Here is a 22,195-nt window from a genome sequence, read left to right as displayed (position 1 = left end):
ATTGATGTTTCTCTCCTTCTCTCCTTCCTTTCCTCTCTAGAGATAAATAAATAAAATCTTTAAAAAATAAAAATAAAAATAAATAAAGGACCCGGTTTTCAAAATAACTTTTCTTAATACCATAGACCATGGGTGCTTGGGCAGACAGGAGAACACCTAAGCCAGACTAGCGTGCAGGTGGCAGTAAGGAGATCTGCAGTGGATCAGATGCAGGGTGAAATTGGTCAAAGATGCGGATTTCCAAACAACCACATCATTTTCATTCATCCTAGGTCTACACTTCACCAGGGAAAATCAGAGCGAGCTGTCACAGAGATAACCTTGGAGACGTTTACAGGATGGGGGGTGTGGGAGAGGTGGCGGAGGATGAACAAGGTCCCTTCCAACCTATTTTCTTGTGTCATGTGTCACACTGTACAGGGCACAATCATCAGTGTGACCAGGATAGAGATGGCACACCACTTCTTGGAATGCTCCTCGGTTAGTAGTCACATAGAGGCCTATTAGCTGTGGCCGTCTGCCCCTTGGCTGAAGACAAAAGAGGCAGAGAAAATCCTCACCACACTCAGAAAACAGGTAGCAAGTTCTCCTGAAATACAAAAGAAGAAAGCCAGGATTTGAAATCTACAGGTTAGCCCTGGTTGGGTGGCTCAGCAGTTACTGGTTCAATTCCTAGTCAGGGCATGTTCCTGGGTCATGAGCCAGGTCCCCAGTGGGGGACACTCAAGAGACAATCGCACATTAATGCTTCTCTCCCTCTCTTTTTCCCTCCCTTGCACTCTCTAAATCAAATCGGTCTTAACAAAATAAGAAGGGTAGTGGTGGGGTAGAAATGCAGACAACTGTACTTGACCAACAACATAAAATACTAAAATAAAATCTACACCTTAGGCCAAAAGCCTTCACACAAGGCTGTTTATGAATTTAAGGATATGCACTATCTTGAAAATCTAGCACACAAGTGCTTTATTTGGGAGGTAATGCTGAGAAGCACCAGGAGAAAAATAGAAAAGTGAAACAGAGAAAGAAGTTGGCCAGTAAAGAGTAAGTTTCTGAGCAGGTTACAGTTGTTAGCAGCTGGAGCTCCAATCCCTTTGAGGAACCCAGGAAAACAATGTGAAATATGCCTCAAGAGACATCCTAAGCTGGAGACACATACCCATGAATCCTACCTGCTAGTCATTGGCCAAGAGCTCATGCCTCAGCACTTCCAGCGCGCTCTCCTCACAGGCCAGGTGAGAGAAACTGCAGTTTCACGGGCAAAAAGCTGCAGAAAGCAGCAGAGCAGGTGGACGTGGCAATGGTGAGTCCTACGCAGGTACAAGCAGGGCCTCAGTCATGTTTGCTACACCAAATTCCCATAAGATTAGACTCCAGACGCCAATATTTATCATCTGACCAAAAAAGACAGGAAGGGAAGGAAAGTACCCTAGTATGTACGAGAACGCTATATACATAAGAAGAAACTAGAACAACATTATTTTAAAAGGACACTTCCCCACTCTTAATTTCTTTGGCCTTTTAGAAATTGTATTAGTTTGCAGGAGGAGTTGGCATACCAGGGACTTTCAGCCAAATCCAGCCTGCCAACTATTTTTGTCCAGCCCCCAAACGAAGAATGATGTTTACATTTTTAAACAGTTGGGGGAAAGTTAGAAGAAGACTCTTTCATGACATGTGAAATTTATATGATATTCAAATTTCACTGTCCATAAATATTTATTGAAACAAAGGCACACTCAGTGGTTTACAGAATGTCAATGGTTGTGCTGTCAATGGCAGAGCGGAGCAGCTGTGACAGAGAACATCTGGTCTTTGAGGCTTAAAAGTTTTCCTATCTGGCCCTTTACAGAAAGCTCGCCGAGCCATACTTTAGAATCAGACTCAGTCCCAGGGACTCTTCATGATGGAGGAGATCCCCTGGGGTGCGGTCAGGGGGCTGGCGGAAAGGGACAGTCTCTTTTCGCTAGGGAGCATCAATACCCCTGATTCCGCTCCACCAGGTAGTCTCTGAGCTTCTTGAGTGAGGATGACTATTAGCCTTCTCTTCTCTAAATTGATCAGTGCAGAACAGATATTGAGAGTCTCCCATTGTTGTTAACAAAAGCATTGTAGTTTCTTGTTAGGGACGTATGTGCTAAGAAATGAGATTCTTACAGGTAGTGATGAAAATGGAATAGACTTTAAGATTTAAAATCCCTGTTTTCTCCAATACAACACATAACACTTTGCAAAACACCTGCTCCGTTTTGAGTTTTTCCAGACATAAATTCACCCTGGAAACTAATGTTTGAACTCTGGCAAAGGAGCTAATTTTGAGAAAGGAGATGAAAAGATACCACACCAAGAGGTAACTCTGGAAAAAAGAGAGGTCTGTGGCAGCAGGTGAGGGGGGAGCTTAATTAGTATTATTTAATCATTGGGCATCAAGCTAACAAATTACTGAAGGAGCAAAGATTTATACACAACATTGAACAGAGAGCAAAAGAATTAAAACTGGTCCCTTTAATCAGATCCCAAGGGGATCCTGTATGCCAAGTTTAACCCAGCACCTAACCACACGGTTGCTTGCTCAGCCATGGAAGCCAGGAGGATATACATAAACCAGGTCTTTTGCCAAGTGTTGCTGTGATCTATAAATCAGAATTTTGTTCTTCAGAACGCCGAAGTCTATTCTTTCTCAGAGCAGAGAGAACTTTAAATAGCACAGGAGAAAAGTGTTCTTGGTAGTCACACAGCCTATGATAAACTTTGAAGTACAAATGAGAAGTGGAAGTGAATGTTAAACGTATGCCTTGTCCTAAAACTTCATGAAAAATGAAATGTACAAGAAGAGCTGGATCCTTGCCATGACACCCATTACAGTGTAGACGAAGGCTCTGACCTTCGTGTTATACTTACTGTGTTTTTGACACATTTAGTCAATTAAAACGGGTGAAGTGTAATTTGTTTTTCTTAAGTTTAATACAGCATGTCAATAGAAGTTAACCAAAATTTATAGCTGGAACACTAAAGCTGCCACAGGCGCTTAAACAAATGCACACAATTTATCATGGTTGAACTAAAGCGAACATCACGGGCATTGGACTTCACACTTCACAGGAGCGCGTTGCCAAATATAGGAAAGCAAGCTCCTTCTCACACTTCCAGTGAAAAAGACATTTTAGTTCACGTTAAATATTGGTGTGAAAACTCTGGCAGGTATCCAGTCCTAAGGAGTGTTAACGTTGGCACTTCCACTGTGTACTTTCACTATAAATTGTTGTAGCGTTTATTTGACATGGAATACCCAAAGGATTGATGAGCAAAGAAGGAAGATTTTTTTTTATTGTGCCGTATTACCTTTTTCAGACATCTATACTAAGCCTTTACATCTTCAAAGTCTAAACAAGCAGCCACCTGTATTCAATCGGTTTAAGATATTTTCATGAAACTATAGCTTGCCTTTTTATAAACCTATAAAAGCACACATTTTCCATTTTATTAGTCAGCAAAGCAGTGGCAGATTTAATAATAAAACTTATAAATACAGTTTCTTTATAGACAGTTTAACTTTTTTGCTTGTTTAAAATGCCACAAGAGCAACCACATTTATTTCACTTTCTGTCCCTATCACATAGAAACAAGTAGCTACGATTTTGTGTATCTTTGTATTTGTAAAAATTCACCTACCACTCAGAGCTTTATATAGCAGCCTACAGACTCCTAAAGATTTAAGGGAAACATGATACCACTAGGGAAAATTATCTACTACAACCAAATACACACATTTGTTTTTGGCATCCATAATATGTGTGCCATTTACATACCGCTACAGTAATCATGCACTTTTTGAATTTCTAATAGCAATTTAAAATAAGTCTGTGTCCCTTTTTTATATTGAATAAATGCTTCCAGTTGTGACCACAAATAAACCTACAGTGCCTATGTAAAAATATGGGTGGGATATTTGGATGGATTTTAAAAGTTGGGACTGACATAAGTTAATCAAGCTATAATATTTGGGGACTAACATGGCATCAAGTCAATGATTATGTAAGATTTCAGATTTTAAGTAGATAAAACAAATATATAAAAGTACATTAATAATCATATTTTTAAAATAGCTAGATGACCCTACTGTGCTTTCTAAGCCCCTAACCCAAGACTTTTACACTCAAGAAGAATGGTTTTAATATTTAACACTTAACATAATCATTGGTTTCAATGCTTAACTTAATCAAAGTCTGTCATTAAAAGGCTACCATTAGTCTAACTTATGACTAGTATGGTATATTATCCTATCTTTCTAAACCAAATAATACCAAAATATTTGAATATATATACAACTATAAATATGTATGAATATATGTAAATGCATGAATATAATGATATGATCATAAATCAAAGTAAGCCAAGATACATACCAAATTGGTAACAATTATACCTAGGGCTACTCAGTTGGCAGGAAGAGACAATAAACAAAAAGAAATTTGTATTATTAAAAGGTTCATCCATTAAAAGCAGCGTAATTATATGATCGCCTTTTAGAAGAATCTTTGGTTATATATGTGTAGGTTTCTTAGAAAGGCACATGCAACAACAGTCATCAAAATGTTATCGGTTCTATTCAGATAATTACCCAGAAGTGGAAAAGCAGCGTATGCAGATGCCAAGTCACAATGTTGTGCACGGAAACCTACACAATGTCATAAACCGATGTCACCTCAATTTTAAGAAATGTGTGATGATACTTTTTCTTAATATGCAAAATGTTTTATGGTACTTCCTTTCTCTCTTTTCGGCTGATTCTTTAAACAGTAATCATTACTATATGTGAAATATATGATGAAAGGGCTATTTTCATTGGAGGGAAAAAAAAAACTGCCGAAAGAAATACTAGCTTAAATTTCTCTCATTATAAATACTTCCTGTGGGGGAAATCATTAAGCCTTGAAATGCACAAAAACATTCTTGTTTTAAAGGAAGAAGTCACACCAAAAAAGGATGTGGCACATGCTGCTGTCGGCCTCACAACCCATTCCCCCTGGCGGCCTTCGTAAGGTTCTCTCTGCACTTCATGTGGACCGACGGGCCTTGAGAATAAACACTCCATTTCCCATTCTCCCTTATATGGAACAATGTAGGAATGTGCCCAAATTCTACCAAAGTAGATGTATGCAGAGGTGATCTATGCTCGGGCCTGGAACATGGAAGCAGTAGTGTAAGCCGTATGCAACCTCACACAACAGAGCAAATTAGAGAGACAATTACAGAGCAACACAAGAGAGGGGTTACTGTGTTATAACCCTGGGTGGCTTATGCCTGGATTATTACAAGATAAACAAACACGGTTTTACTCTTTTAAAGTCACCGTTATTTTATTTTTATATCGTTAACAAATGATATACTCTACAAACACAGAGTTTGGTACCTAGAAGTTGAGCAACCTTAAAAACACTTAAAATATGAAATGTTAATTTGGTGGTCAGATGGTAACCAGAAAGAGAACAGATACCACAGTCTGGGACATTGGTGATCCTTGTTACGCATTGGTGCATTGTTGGATTGACCATACTGTTCGGAAAGCTATAAATCACAATACCTTCCAATACAATCACATGCAGATAGACCCTATGAATATGGCTGCCTGGCGGGGGGAGGATCATAGTATCAGTGAAAGCTGTTTTTTTTCTTGCTTAGGTTAGCATTCCCACAAGAAAAATTGTCCAAGAAAATTATGAGATATTTTTAGGCAGATTTAGCAGGAGATAAGACTGACTCAGTCTTCTCAAAAATACCACTGAGCCCTGGCCAAGTGGCTCAGTTGGTTGGAGTGTTGTCCCGTGCACCAAAGGGTTGCAAGTTCAGTCCCTGGTCAGGGCACATACCTAGGTTGCAGGTTTGATCCCTGGTAGGAGTGCATACAGGAGGCGACCAATGGATGTTTCACATCAGTGTCACTCTCTCTCCCTCCCTCTCTCCTTCTCTCCCCTCCCTCTTTCCTTTCTAAAATCAATAAACATATCCTCGAGTGAAGATTTTATAAAAAATCCCTGACATAAATAGTGCCAGCCTAGTGAAAAATCAGATAAAGATATGGCCTTTTGCCTTCTCATGCAAGATTGCTGTTTCAAATTACCTAAAACCAGCTATTAACAAAAACTTAATTGAAGAAAAAGACAGAAAATACAAGTACACAAAATAATAAATGACAAAGGGGAAATAGATGAAACTAAAAATCATAAGACTCCATATTGCATAATCCTATGAAAATAAATTTGAATACCTAGCTAAAATACTGAATTTCCTATAAAATACATTTATCAAATTTGACCCTTTCTGTCCAGATAAATACTAGTTCTCTATTGCTGCCATAGAAAGTAACTACAAACTTAGGGCTTGAAACATCACACATTTATTATTTTATAATTCTGCAAGTCAGAAACCCAATGTGGGTCTCACTGAACTAAAATCAAGGCATCCTCAGGCTGCTTCCAGTTCTGGAGGTTTGTGGGAGTGACTTTCCTCTCAAGTCCCCCTGTGTACCATGGATGAGAGTAAACATGACTGAGACATGATGTGATCTGCTTGGGGAGGAAAGGTGGCCAATCCCTCAAAGGGGAAGGGCCAAGAGCCCCCTGCTCAAGGGGTTTTTATTGGGTTTATTTGCACAAGAACACAGGTAAGGATCAAACAATAGATTGCATTCAAAAACTATGAGGGCTCATTCACAGGGTCAGATAGCTAATGAGCCATAAAACTTTGAGGAACAAACTTCTTGCTTGGACCCTTATCATTTCAATGAGGGCATTCTAAACAAAGCAGGTTTCACAGGATTTTACATATTCTTTCTTATGCCTGATTTACCCTTGATACCCGCCCTTTCCAGCACAGGGCTGCACCTCCTTCCCATTCATAGTTTTTTAGGTTTAAATGGATTAGAGCCAGGCAGCACTTCTCCCTGCCGGAAATGGGGACCCAGGCTGTGTCACAATAGTGGGGGTGGAGCACGACAAGGGCCCATGGCTCCCTCTTTGTCGCAGCTCCCTGAGTCCTTCCAGGATGGCCTTCCAAGAGATCGTGTCTGGCCTAGGTGGCCCCTCTCTGAGGGGTCGTACCTGCTATGGACATCGACCATGCTTTGGGGGCAGGGAGATGAAGCAAGGGCAGCATCTGCTGCCAGAGACAAGCTTTGTCTCCTGCGGCTCGAATTCCAGAGGTCACTGGCTTAGCCATGGGGGGCAGTTACAATTCCTGACACCAGGCAGGGCAGTTCCCAACAGAGGTTCTAGAGAAGAATTGGCTTCCTGTTCATTTACGTGTTGGCAGAATTCCTTCCTGTGGCTTCATGACCAAGGTCTCTGTTTTCTTACTGATTATCAATCAGCTGAGGGTTGTCCCCCTACTCCCAGAAGTCAACCACATTCTTTGGCTCCTAGTCCCTTACTTCGTCTTGAAAACCAGCAACTGCGGATGTAGGTCAAGTCCCTCTCAGGTTGCCTTCTCTGACCCAGGAGGAGAAAGTTACTTACTTTGAGGTTTTCAAAGGAGGAAACAGTCAAGGATAATATCCTCATCTCAAGGTCTTTACCTCAATCACGTCTGCAAACTCCTTTTTCCCATGCAACATAACATATGCACAGGGACAGGGGATTAGGGCATGGATGTCTTTAGGGCCTATTACTCTAGGGCAGATCCAAACACAGATTTATTTTTAAAAATCTTGGATTGATTTTTATAGGAGAAATGAGAACCTAGACCTCAAAAATTACCATATGTAGATGGTTTCACAGGGGAACTGAGCCAAACCTTCAAAGACTAGCTAATACAATGCTACTTAAGCTTTTCCAAGCTTTGACAACATATTTCCAAAAATTTCATTATAAAGAAAATAAAGTATTGATCTATAAACCTGATAAAGTACTGTAGTAAAGGACAACACAGACCAATCTTACTTTGGATTATCAAGGAAAAAAATCTTAAATAAAATATTTGGAATTAGAACCCAACAGCACATTAAAAATTAATATCTCGTATTATGACCAGATAAGGTTTATTACATGAATTCAAGAGTGATTCAATATTAAGAAATCCATTAGTATAACAACCATTTAAAAAGTTATAAAAATTATTTGACTACTGACATAGATACTAAAAAAACTTCAACAAAATTCAAACGTAATATCTGATAAAATACTTTGTAAAATAGAAAATCATAGATTTTTCTTTAAATTGATAAAATGTATTTATCTCAATTCTAAAGCCAGCACATTTCTTAGTAATAAACACTAAAGGCATTTCCACCATAATCCAGAACAAAGCAAGGATGCTAGATATTCCATTCAATTATTTAGCACAGAATTGGACTTATTAGCTAACACAATAAAACAAGAGAAAATAACTGGAGATAAAAGAATTGGAAAAGAACTAAAATTACCTCTATCTGTACATGGTACGATACTTTACTTGGAATATCTGGGTCAATGATAAAACCATCATAAATGAAACAATTTAGTATACTATCAAGATGCAAAATTATCTAAAAATTTATAGTCATAAATACATAAATAATAACCAGTCAAAAGTATAACAGAAAAGAAATCAATGCAAAGTAAAAGTAAACATTCTGTAAATTAGCAGTAGTGTACAAAACCATATGAGTAACATTACAAAAATCCTGAAAGAACAAATTGAAATTGAAGAAAAGGAAAGACAGCCCTAGCTCATAACTGGAATGACTCAAACAAAAAAAGGAAAAAAAAAACAGAAAACAAACAACAACAAAAAGGTTGTCAAATATCTTCCCAGTTAATACAAATATTTTCCAAAAAAATAGATATAAAACCCAGGGTTGGAGAGGTTGACTCTAAGACCTGTGTTTATATACTAAGTGTATGCAAATTAGCTGATAAGTGCCTCATTTCATAACAACCAAGAGAAAAATGACTAACTCCCCTATGCATCAAAACATGTCATATAAGCAAATAACCAGACTAATACAACAGGAAGTTTAAACATTAATGCAACTACATATGGAAATTTAGACTATAATTGAGATAGCATCTGAGGATGAGATGGACTTCTTAATAAATAGTATTGTGACAAATGTGTGGTCATTGGAAAGTGGAAAAAAAGGTAAAAGAAAAAAGATCAATGCCAATCTATCAGAAAGCACTTGCAACTAATATCAAAAAGCAACAGTTAATCAACCCATTATACAGAGAACCCTTAGGACAAAAAGGAGTATTTTGTTCAGCTTTATGAGCTATGGAAAGAGTACATTTACTCATTATGAAACTGTTTATTGAAGACCTGTTTGGTGTGAAGTTGTGCACCTGAATTTGGGACGCGGGTTGATGTTGTGCACGCACATGTCTGTTCAAAGCAGGAAAACCCCCTTGAAGGCCTTTCCACTGTGGTAGCATCCCCTTTGGCAGTCAAGGGCAACTGCTATACTAATTTCCTGCACCTGTTTTTATTTTACTCTGCCTTCTGGAAGACCCTGGAATGCAAAGTAAGCTATGAAAAGGACTGTAAACATCCTTTGATATTTTAAGATAAGAAAAATATCCCTATATATCATAATATTTATTTGGAAACTTTAAAAACATAGTTACTTATGCTATTTTTATTAGAATATAAGGTCCTAATTTTAAAAGTAAATTTCCACCATCTTTTGTTTGCAACTGTTAAAGTAGTCAATTATGTGTTTATTTAACCCTGACTGTAACTTGAGAAATCTAATATGACAGTAATTGCATTACTCACAATTCAATATTTGGCTGTACATTTTATGTCACTCATAGCTCTAACTACAGCTGTCTAGGAATTCTGAGCTTAGGGCCTTCCATTATTTCTTACTAAAACATACAGACTTCAAGTTTGTTTAAGAATTTGTTTAATAATTTTGTTTAAACAGGACTATTTATTTGCCTTGGTAGCAAAATTGTTGCTTTTTTCCCCCCTAATAGGTTATTCTTATTGTCATGGAGGGAGCCCCAGTGAAAACAAGGGCAATGTATGTTTTCCATCTGACAAGAGAACTATACCCACTTTTGTATTATTTACACAATAATGATCAAGGCCTAGGGCATTTCCTGGGGATTAATGGCTGGCTGGGAGATTGGCTGAAGGCCATTAACCTGGGGCAGTCATTAATTTTCTTAGAAAACCTGGGTTGAAGTCATTATTTCTATTATAAGATCAATAACACACATCCCTCACCACCACCACCACCACCACCACAACAACAACAACAACAACAAAAAACCTCATTGGAAATCACGTTTTTCTGGACCTTCTCTTAAGTACATTCAATCAGTAGGTTAGAATTGAAAAGAAAGGTCACTGAAATCCTGAACTTAGTAGCATGACGGGCCTCATCACCCGGACGTGAATGTCACAGACGTTTGTGATTGTTTCTTCTCTGCCCTGACTTAGAAGTGGAGCTAAAAATAAAGCCTCTTTCTTGCTCTTCCTCCCCCTCTCTCCTCCCCTCCCTCTTCCCTGAGGTCTTCCGTCAGCAAGTTTCCACTCAAGGTGTAAATCTGCAAAAGCAGCATGTGGTAGGTCACACAATATACAGATTATTGGAGAGCTGGTGGGACTGTGACTCTACGGTGTTTTCATTAATGGCATTTTCTCAGAATTAAATGTGTGAAAGAACTCTTCTTCTTAACAACTTCACTGAAATGGATCAAAGACGATGTGATTTGTGGGTCAGTGCTTTGATGCTCTAACGCTGAGGTTGGCGAGATGAGGACTCTGACCCATGAAGTACCACCGAAAGCGCGGCAACATTGGGAGCCTTGACAGAAGCAAGAGCACATATAATAAAATAAATGTTAAACAACCTCAGCAAATGCATATCAATGCATAAAGCATAAAAGTCTGTGGTTAAGCCCTGGCTGGCATAGCTCAGTGGATTGAACGAGAGGGCCTGCGAACCACACAATCACGGTTCAATTCCCAGTCAGGGCACATGCCTGGGTTGCAGGCCAGTTCCCAGCAGGGGACTCATGAGAGGCAACCATACATTGATACTTCTCTCCTTCTCTCCTTCCCTTCCCCTCTAAAGATAAATAAATAAAATCTTTATTAAAAAAGTGTGTGGTTAAGACAGCGCCGCCCCCCTTGAACAAAAGGAGAGTTTCCTCCATCGGTCCTCTGGTGCAGACTTTTTTGAAGATTGGCTCCGTTGTCTGTCTCTCAGAAGTTCCTACATTCTTTTAGGCTAGGAGTAAAGTGCTAACGTCCCAAAAATTAAATAAAGGAATTTAAATTTTTTCCTCCATCTATTTCCTCATCTTTAAAATAGAGATAATGTGAATGGCATTAAGCGTGCTATGTGAGGGCAAACTGTTATGTAATGTAGTAAAAATAACTAGTCATCTAGGATACACCAGAAATACTAGATGAAGTGTGATATGCAATTGGAGTCCCTACCCACCTTGTTTTCATTGACCTAATTTACATCTCAGTCACTCCTTACCCTAAAAATAAGAAGCAGGGATATTGTCATATTCTCAATTGTCAATGTGCTTACCTCACTTCCTTGGAAGTCCAGTCCTTGAAGATTATTGTCATAGTCCTATTTATTGGGCCCAGGTGGCTTCATTGGAGAATTCAACCAAACATTTAAGAAAGAAATGGTGTCAATTTCACACAAACTGCTCCAGAAAATTAAAGAGGAAAAAAAAGTTTCCATCTCTTTGCATGAGGCCACAAGTTCTCTGATATGAAAACAAGACAGACCTAAAGAAAACCATAGACCAATATTCCACGTGCACATAAATGCAAAAATTTTAAACAAAATGTTAGCAAATCAAATCCAGCAATATATAAAAAGGATAACACAATGTGGCCAAATAGGATTCATTTGAGGAAAGCAAAATTGGTTGAACACCCAAATGTTAATCACTATAATTCAGCATATTAACAGACTAAAAAAGTAAAAATCATATGATCTCAACAAATGTAGAAAGAGCACTAGGCAACATTAAATATGCAAATCTGCCAAAAACTCTTAGCAAAGCAGGTGAAAGGAACTTCTCCAACTTCATAGAGGGCATCTACAGAAAACTTACAGCTAAGATCACATTTAATGAGAAGGAGCCCTGGTTGGGTGGTTCCATTGGTTAGAGCATCGTGCCATACACCAGAAGGTTATGGGTTCAATTCCCAGTCAAGGCACACACCTAGGTTGTAGGTTTGACCCCTGGTTGGGGTACATATGGGAGGCAACCAACTGATGTTTCTCACATCAATGTTTCTCTCTCTCCCTTTCACCCTATTTAAAAAGCCCTGAGAAAATATCCTAGAGTGAGGGTAAAAAACAAAAAACAAACCAAAAAGAAAAAACAAACCCTAGAACTTAGGTTTAAAATTTTTTAAACTATTAAAAAATAAAACTTTATAACATATCCTTGAGTGAGGATTTTTAAAAAGTATAATGAGAAAAACTAAACCTTTTCCCAGAAGACCAGGAAAAACTCAGTGATATCCCTTACCATGTCTGTTTCACACTGGGGGAAGTTTAAGCCAGTTCAATAAGACAAGTAAAAGAAATAACGGATATCCAAACTGGAAAGAAATAAACTGCCTCTCTTTGCAGAAAAAAATGACCATCTCTGCAGAAAATCCTTCAGAAATTGCCACAAAAAGAAAAAACTATTAGAAACCATAAAAACACTTGCAGAAAATTGGAATTTTTAAGATAATATTGTAGTGAGGAAGTTCTATCACACAAACCTCTAAAGCTGTAAGAGGAAAAAGTCATATATTTAACTACATTAAAATATTGTAAGCAAAAAATGCTACAAAGAAAATCAAAGACAAAAAACAAATTGGGATAAAATATTTCCATATCACAAAGGGATAATTTATTAGTATATTAACAGCTCCTGTAAATCAATTTAAAAAATCAGAAACCCAACATGAAAGCAGCCAAATAATAAAACCAGGGAGGTCATAAAACAGTAACTGTAAATGTTTTTAAACATATTCAAAGGCACCTGCCTTTATAAAGAACTTCAAATTAAAACACTTTTAAATTATTTTAAAACTATTTTTGCACTTGTTGACCAAAACTCTTAAAAGTTTCGTGCATTCTGCCAGTGAATGCAAACACATTGCTGATGGGAGAGAGCACTGGTCCATAGCTTTCATGGAAAGTAATCTGGCAACATGATACAAATATAAGATGCACATGCCTTTTGATCTAACACTCTCAGATCTAGGAATTTCTCCTACAGAGTTGTTTGCAGATGTACAAAATAATCTGTACAAGGTCATTCACTGCAACTTTATTTATAATGTCCAAAAATAAAAAACAACTTAAATAACCATCAGTGAAGGACTAATTAATAATTATGTCATATTAATATAATGCTACCTCTAAAAAGAATGAGTCAGATCTTAATATAATGCTGTAGAAGGATTTCCACGATATGTTGCTGAGTTCAAAAGGCACCACGCAGGCCCTGACTGGTGGGGCTCGGTCAGTCATTGTCCTGCAAATCGAAAGGTCACTGCTTCAATTCCCAACAAGGGCTTGGGGTGCCAGTTTGGTCCCCAGTTGTTTGGTCCCCGGTTGGAGGTGCATTTGAGAGACAACTAATTGATCGATATTTCTCTCTCACATCAATGTTTCTCTCCCTCTCTTTCTTTCTCCCTTCCCCTCTCTCCATAAATAAAATCCTTTTTTAAAAAATCGCCACATAGAAAACTGTTGTAACCAGAATGATGGACTGATACTTGTCTTCTCCATAAACACAACAAGAAGAATAAGTAAACAACTAACACTCAACAGAAACAGCTCTGGGAAGGATGTGGACCAAATAAGGAAGCAGCGGAAATCCTGTGGAGCTCAGAAAAGCATGTGGAAGAATTTCACTTGTGTCAGCCCAGCCCCCCCACCCAGAGCAGCTCTGAACAAAGAGGAGTTCCCTCGGAGGGATTCACCCCATGGAGAGAAAAAGAGAACAGAAGCAATCCTCACCACCACTGTGGATTTCTGGAGCCTTCGCTGGTGAGATGCCCACAATCTTCAGCAGTGCTGAACTCAGAAATACAGAGAACGAGAGCTGATAGGACTGGGTACGACCATTAGCAGTGTCAGTATTCAGGGAAGGAAGCACAGTTCCTAGCCCTGGAGAAGTGTGAGACCCTTCTGACAGAATGCCATCAGACAGAATTTTAAATACAGTCCCACATCCACGTCCCCACCCTACCCTGTGGCTCAGGGACAGACTGAAGCAACAAGGTGTCTGAACCTGCAGCAGCTGAAATCTCCTGGGTGAATTTCCAAAGTGACCTGAAATAACCATGATCTAGGAACTACCTAGAAGTCAAAAAGCGAAGTAATTGTGGGAGAACAAGCCACGTGGCAGATATTAACATCAAAAGCTAATTGCTATTTAGACACAAAACACTATTTCTAATCGAATAGCGTGGTCCCCCCAAAGACATTTCAGGCACTTAAAAAGTAATTGAGCCGAAGCAAGCCATCATGTGCTATCCTAGCCACGTGGGTCATTTTTATCAAGCTGAAATCATTTAGAATTCAGCTTTTTACCCAGTTTTCATTTTCTTGAGGTATAAACGGGAGGTGTGTGAACCCAATGGAGTCCTGTATTTTCTTCCTAATTTCCAGCCCCCCAAAAAATCCCCGGAGAAATGTTGCATGTATCTCCATAAACTTTCCCTGCAAAACAAAACAGAGCACAACTTATTTTAACAAAGTCGATTACAGAACGGTTAAGTCAATCACCACAATGGGAGGTGATCACGAGGGCTTGGAAAGTGAGTGGGTCTGAAAGGCCCTCCGCGTGCAGACACCGTGAGACAGACTTGAACTGCAGGCACAGCTAGACTGCAGGCTCTGACTGCGCTGAAACCAGAGCCCTGTCTCTGCACTCCATTCACAAAACCAAACTGATGCTAATTAATTCATGATTAGTTCATTTCAGCTAATATATGAGCCTAAGCTTTTGCTGAGTGATGTAATATTTCAAAAGTGGAGCTGTGCAGTGGAATTTATTGGACTTCCTGAAATCACCAATGTAATTGTTTTTGCTGTTCACATATTAGGCACAGTCTCGAGGGGAAAAGTTGACTCTTTGCATATAATACTCTTTCCCTGAAGTTTGAAGGTCTGTCATCTTTCTCAATATACTCACTTCATTAAAGAGTTTACAGCTTGCAAGAGGGTCACAAAGTCTGAGTAACAAAATGACTGTCCTGACAGATTTAGACAATAAAACCACCAGATTGTGACATAAATGTTTTTCTCAGAGGCTGTTTCTGAAACACATACTAAATGCAAATATTAAAACACCTGTGTGCCAAGCACAATTCTTTTAACAGATGTTAATCCCTGTGCATTTAGCCAATGGATTTAGATCACATAAATGTAACTTACCCCCTTCAGACTATCTTGGAAAGCTACCAATTACCTTATTTCAATTTGACAAGGAAACTATTACTCCCTACATCACAATTTTGACTTTATACTTTATAATGGAAATACCTAAAAAGCAAGTGAAAACTATGAAAGCTGACTTGAAATGCAGGCAAAGCCTCTGGAGCACGTAAGTCGTCTACTTCTAGCATGGAAAATTTACAAAGACTGATAAGTTTACATATTGTTTTTTATATTTCCCCATGGCCCTGTAAATTAAACTCTTCGTGTAATTATCACTAATCAGGAAAACCCCCTGAAGAACCGTCATCCTTTTTCCTCCACGTCTGGGACCCGGTGGGTGCCCTGGCTTACAGGTAAAACCTGTCCAGACCCCTCGGGTTATTTTCCATTTGGGAATGGCCCTAAGGGACCTTTTCTTGTTTAGATGTATATAGACCTTGGGTTTCAGAGCAGTTTTAGGTTCAGAAAAAACTGAACGGTGATACAGAGATATCCCAAATACCCCTGGCCCCCACACACGCACAGCACCCCCCCCACTATCAACATTCCCCACCAGAATGCTACGCATAGTATAATCAATAAACCTACATTGGCACTTCATAATAACCCGAAATTTATAGTTTGCTTTAGGGTTTGTTCGTGGTATTGTATATTCTATGGGTTTGGGTAATTGCATAATTACATGTGTCCCCCATTACAGTACCATACAGAATAGTTTCATTGCCTTAAAACAGCTTTTTCACTTCCCCCAACCCTATCTTTTAGTTCTTCTTCAATCACCTCCCTGCTTTGTCAGCTTCAAATCATGCTTATAGGTGAATTGTTTAATAATAATGAAAACCACTATTTTCAGGCCCGGCTGTACCTGCCAGACCCTGCACTGAGTGCTTGGCGTACGTTATCCCATTTAGTTCCCAAATACCTCAGGAAGTGCATTTTCTTTTCCACATTTACTGATAAGATACTCAGCAAACTCACAACTTCACCTGACTTGGTGAATAGGCGGTGTAGTCCAGATTTTAACCCGACTCCAAAGCTTATGCTTTCCACCAGGCCAGCATGCCTCTCACGCATCTGTGAAGTATCGTTCTGTAGGAGAGCCTTCTATTTCCACTCTAAAATATATCAAGAGATATATGTTTTTTCAAAAGACATGCAGACTAAAAGGAAAATATTAACTTAGGTTGGCAGATTATTTTGAACGCACCTGCTGATCTCATTCTCCGTTCTGTACCAGGAAGCAGAATGAAAGACTCTCACAGTACAGGTAACTAGTTAGTTAATTATCTGCATGGTCCTACTTATCCAAAAGCTTCTCAGTCAATACGAATAGAGATGGTCTTGTTTCATGAGCATCCTTTCCATCCCCTATGTTTAATCAAAGATATAAGAACACAAGTCACTTACACACCAAGATTAAACTCCAGTAAAATCAGCTAAGACTTGGCTGTAGAATCCTAGCATGTTGTAGTTAAGACATCATAAAAACTTTCAGGCCCGTAATTAGGAATACTGTTTCTCTTGTCACTGTAGAAAGACAAATTGTAAATTATGGGCAATTATTTATCCAAGGCAATTAGTATGGACAAAGTTTCCAACTGTGGTCTTTTCTTACACTCTTACATACATTCTCTAATATTGAATACTATCGTGGATACAAAATAAGCTCCAAAAGTGGTTTCTGCCCTTGGAGACTTAGATTCTCCTTGAAAAGGAAAGACTTATGAAACAGTGGGGAGCAGAGAGGTATATATTAGAAGACAATAATAAAATCTTGGTAGAAGCTACAATTACAAGAAAAACTCAGAGAGGTAATTTTTCTAAAATGGGCACCAAGAAAACTGAAAGAAGATAGCCCTTAAATTTGGACTTTCAGGGATTGATAGTATTTGAATAGATATAAAGGAGTCGGGGTCCAGTTGGGAGCCAATTCTCTGTGGGTCTGTTGAATTTCTGCTTCCTTGTAAGGAAAGACCCTAACTGCCATTGTTTCCAACTATAGATTTTATTTATTTATTTACCTTTAGAGGGGAAGGAGAGGAAGAGAAACCTCAATGTATGGTTGCCTTTCGTGCATCCCCTGCTGGGAGTTGGCCTGCAGGGAACCAGCTTGCAACCCAGACATGTGCCCTGACTGGGAATCGAACCGCGATCATCTGGTTCGCAGGCCCGAGCTCAATCCACTGAGCTACACCAGCCAGGGCTAGTGTTTCAAACTATCTTTTCAGGGATGTTTGTCTAGCTGATCACCTTGGGAGACAGAGAGAGTGAGGAGTAGGGGTGAGGAGTAGGGGTGCTAACTGCCCATTGTAACATATTCAGGTTCCTTAAGCTCAGGGTTCCTCTTCTATAATGCAACCATATATTGTGTGGGCATCTCATCTTTATGTAACTCTGCAAGAAACGCAGCTCAGGATACTGGCACACGTGCTAATAACTCTGGCTACTGCTATTGCTCTGAGTCACGAAACTAAGACAGGCTACTTTGCTAGCCTACCAAGGAGAGTAAAATACCAGGCCCTCCCAAATTCCTAACAGGTATGGGGGGGGGAACCTCCAAAAAATAAAATTATCTTCTGGAGGGCGGGCCCCTTGTAGTACAGGCTTCCCCTGAGAGGTGAGTGTTCCAACTCATCTATATCGATGTACCAGCTGGCATTGTTGTGAGAGGTTGTGTTCTGCTTCAATGAATTTTTTTGAAGACTTCCAATGTGTTGGCCCATTTCATGATGGGTGATTTACAAGCACACTTGCCCACCTCTTGCTGAGTGTTTAGTCATTTTTGACCAAAAGCAGCGTGACCCCATGCCCCACCCTCTCTATTCACCCCATCTTACCCCAAGCAATTTTTTTGTTACCCCAGATAAAAAACTCCATTGGGCCCTGGCTGGTATAGTTCAGTGGATTGAGGGCAGGCTGCAAACCAAAGGGTCACCAGTTGAAATGCCAGTCAGGGTACATGCCTGGGTTGAAGGCCAGGTCCCTGGTTGGGGGTCACATGAGAGGCAAGCACACATTGATGTTTCTTTCCCTCTCTTTCTCCCTCCCTTTCCCTCTCTCTAAAAATACATAAATACAAATTAAAAATCTAAAAAAAATTTTATTAAAAAAAACTCCTCAACTAGAAACATTCTGTTAATATGGAATAGGTGAAACAAAAAATGGCAGAAGCACTAAAAGGCATCATACTCAATGAGTTAAAAATCATTTTGAGCAGTAGAAAAAGTGTCTCAATAAGTATATTGTATCAACAGGAGAGTATACTTTGAAGGTGACTAAAGTTTAAACACATAAGAATAAACAGATTATTTTTATAAGTAAAATTGTCTTGGGGGTCCCTTCTCTTATTCGAGGCAAATGTCACAGACTGAATAAAGACCTAGAAACAGGAATATGCAGGGGGAGATACAGAGAAAGAGACGAGTGTTTCTAAGTAGCTCTCCAGCACCACTGGAGTTGGTCCTGATGAGTGAACTAAGAATGAATCGGCTCAGCTCCGCCACGTGAGTTCATCTCTAGCCCAGATTTAAACTGACTATACTGTGAAAGAAATTTTCTCTCAGATGCCCTTTAAAGTAAAAGAATGATGTACTTGGTTATGTTGCCTGTGGCAGAAAAGAATCAAGATGGACTTACAAAATCTCTGACCCACTGTGACTTAGTGCTCAAAATAATGGGGGGGGGGATGGAGGGAAGCACTGAGATGTTTGTATGTTTCTTTTCAGTAAATTAAATTTAGACTTTACCAGCTACATTTGTCTCACTTGCCACGTTTGTCACAGGGGTTCAGAACCAAACTGGACTCGGCTTTACTCACATCGTTCTGAATGGTTCTGTTCTACTTCTCTCCAGCTTTGACCTTTACATTCTATTTCCTCTGGTCTTGACTTTCTATGTAAGTACGTTTTGCTGAATCTGTTAACTGCATGCCCAAATATCACCTCCTTCCCTCCACATCCTTCCAAATGCAGAGAGGGAGTCCCAGCTGGGTGTGCGCTGAGTTGGCCATGTGAGCACACGCTTCAGTCTCTAAATCCTGCGCAATAATTTTCTGTTCTTTGATACACGAATCCAGGAGCTGAGAGAGAGGAAAAAGGAAATCACTATGAACAACTTAGGTTCTTCCCCACAAAGCCCCAAAGAGTCACACAATTATGGAGAGAAAGGGCACCATCCGGATTATGTCTAGATACCATAGTGATGGGCTCCACACAAAACTGTGCAAAGGCTATGCTTGTAGATTACTTGACATATCCAGGCAGATGGCGTCATACCAGTAACATGTCCTGCTAACTTGTCCTTTTCACCTCCAAGTCCACTTACAAGCATTATCTGAAATTTGTTGACACAAAGTACCACCTGGTTTAATTAAATTGAAATAATTCAAGGCAGGGAAGGGTGCCTGGACGATTGGAAGATGCTTTCCAAATGTTGTCCTTCCAATGGAAGTATGTGGGATCCGTAAAATAACAATAATTATTTCAGCACTATAAATCAAGCTAAAATATTTGTTTCCAGAAGTGTCCGGTAGAATGAATACCTTCCAGACCGAAGTCATCTCAACATAATACAGCTGTCTGGAACAACACTGGAATTTCTGTGTTTTTCTTTTTCTAATGGGAAAGCACCTTTTGAGGCAGGGGTGATATGTGAGATTTATAATATCACCTTTAAGAACCTGGGGAAGGGATAAATAAGAGGATGCCTGTCATGCTTTGACAACGTGGTGGTTAATTTTACATCTAAGGATCTTCCCCAATCCAGCATGGAAACACAGGGCACGTGGGCTGGAAGGGTGCAGGACATAGCAGCAGGTAGGAAACAACACTGTTGTTCCCCAGGGTGTCAGGACATGAAAGCAGAGGCCCCATCTGACTGTTTTCCCATAATAGATAAGCTAAGGTGACACCGACCCACGGTGGTGGTGCACTGCAGAGGTTGGGAGCCAGACTTCAGGACAGATTGTTGGGATCAGTCAGATCTGGCACCACGCCAGCCGACTTCCCGTAGTGAGGGATCCAAGGCGGGTGAGGAATGGCAAAGAAAACGGGGTCTGAGAGCCATATGCAAAATCTCACAGGAATTGTCTCAGGAGCACCAGGAATTCTAGACTGATAGTGTCAAGTCTGGGTGTGCAAGGAGAAAAGCGGCAGAGGGAAAGGTTCGTGACGTTCACTGCCGGTTTCCGGAGTGAAGCACAGACTAACATGGGTGGTTCCATCTGCCCATGCTCATCACTGCTCTAGGTCCTCACTGCCCATTCTGGATTCATTGACTCAGAGCCGACGGGTTTTGTACGGACTTTCCACTTAGCAGAGTCAAACTATCGGATGGTGGCTTCTGCAGGTTGGGTGTAGGGAGAGGGATGGGAAGTTCTCCATTCATCCTTCGGGACGAGACACAGAGTCGGGCGACACGCCGGGCTGCAAAGGCAGAAGGGTTGTGTCATGGAAAGTGCAGTGGGTCTACAATGCCTAGTGTGCCTGCCAGTGATTATTCGCTAAATCACATTTCATTGAGCTGCTCAGCAAGTGCTATTTATTCTCAGATAACACATCCATTTGTTTCTTACAACTTGACGATTTCTTGTTTATGGTTAATGGTTCCCAACTCTAACTATGATATATTGGTTTGATACATTGGTTTTTACTATGATATATTGGTTTGCTTTGGTAAGATATGATTCTTGCACTGTATTTGTGCTTTATCCAAAGAGAAAAAAAAACCAGCGAAGTACAATAAAACCATACATATGTGGCCTCTAAATAGGTGGTTTTGAAACACTTATGATGGAGTTATAAAATTCAAGATCAATATAAACAAAATTATGCATAATAGATACACTGTGCAAGCAGGACTGAATTATTTTCAATGGCATCATGGTCATACGGTGTCTTGCTCACAGCAGGTGCTGAAATACACGAGAGGTGATTAGCTGGTGTTCCCGCAGACTCCTACACCTGGGCCTTCGTGAAGGGGCCATCCACGTTCACGAGAACCTGCATGTTTCTGGAATCTATAATTCCACTGCGGGAACAAAGAGACATGCCCCCTTTTGGAAATAAAATGCTCATTGACCAGAGAGCAAGCTTTGGTGACCTTCGTCCGGGTGTATCTGTAGAAAACTCAGGGAGTTGCGTTTAGGTGACCTGACATAGTTCTCTAATTTCATTTTTTTATTTCTAATTAGTTTACTTTCAATATTATTTTGTATTGCTTCTAGGTGTACAGCATAGTGGTTAGACAATCAAATACGTTATACAGTATCCCCTGACCCCCGATATTTCCAGTACTCATCTGGACCATGCAGTGTACTGCAATATTATTGTCTATATTCCCTGTGCTGTATTTTACATCCCTGTGACTAACTTAACTACCAATCTGTACTTCTTCATAAAAATACAGAAAGCTTCCAAAATCTGTGTGTCAGGCTTATACAGGAGCCATGCTAATCTTCTCCATATCATGACAATTTTAGTGTATGTGCTGCCAGAGTGACGAGAAGTTCTCTATTTTTGTAGGTGAGGAAAGTGTGATTCGAAATGTCATCTAAGGAAAATAATGTGAAAAGGATGGTAGGGAAGGTTGACCAAGGCTAAGTGCAAAAGATATTATGCGTCATGCAGGGGTCAGTGCCAGAAAGGCATCGAACGAATTCAAGTAGGTGGTTGACATGGTTAGACTTTAGAACCATCACTTTACTGGTGTAGGACGGGCCCTGCACTCCAGCCATATGTATTCGCAGTTCCCTGGCGCCTGTGCTCTCACATCCCCTTGCCTCTATAAATC

At 39.8% G+C, this 22,195-nt stretch overlaps 1 non-coding gene across 1 annotated transcript; it reads right to left on the bottom strand.

Moving 5' to 3' along the window:
* Positions 1–21,801: 21,801 nt before the first annotated feature.
* On the bottom strand, positions 21,802–21,905 carry LOC118984662 (U6 spliceosomal RNA). Its single transcript, XR_005065957.1, has one exon. It is a non-coding gene; the product is annotated as a U6 spliceosomal RNA (small nuclear RNA).
* Positions 21,906–22,195: the final 290 nt, after the last annotated feature.

The sequence above is a fragment of the Sturnira hondurensis genome, unplaced genomic scaffold (assembly GCF_014824575.4).
Source record: "Sturnira hondurensis isolate 20B ecotype Veracruz unplaced genomic scaffold, ASM1482457v3 Scaffold0003693, whole genome shotgun sequence".
Classification (NCBI taxonomy): domain Eukaryota; kingdom Metazoa; phylum Chordata; class Mammalia; order Chiroptera; family Phyllostomidae; genus Sturnira; species Sturnira hondurensis.
Note: the sequence above shows the minus strand (reverse complement) of the source record. Positions and strands in the feature narration are given on the sequence as shown.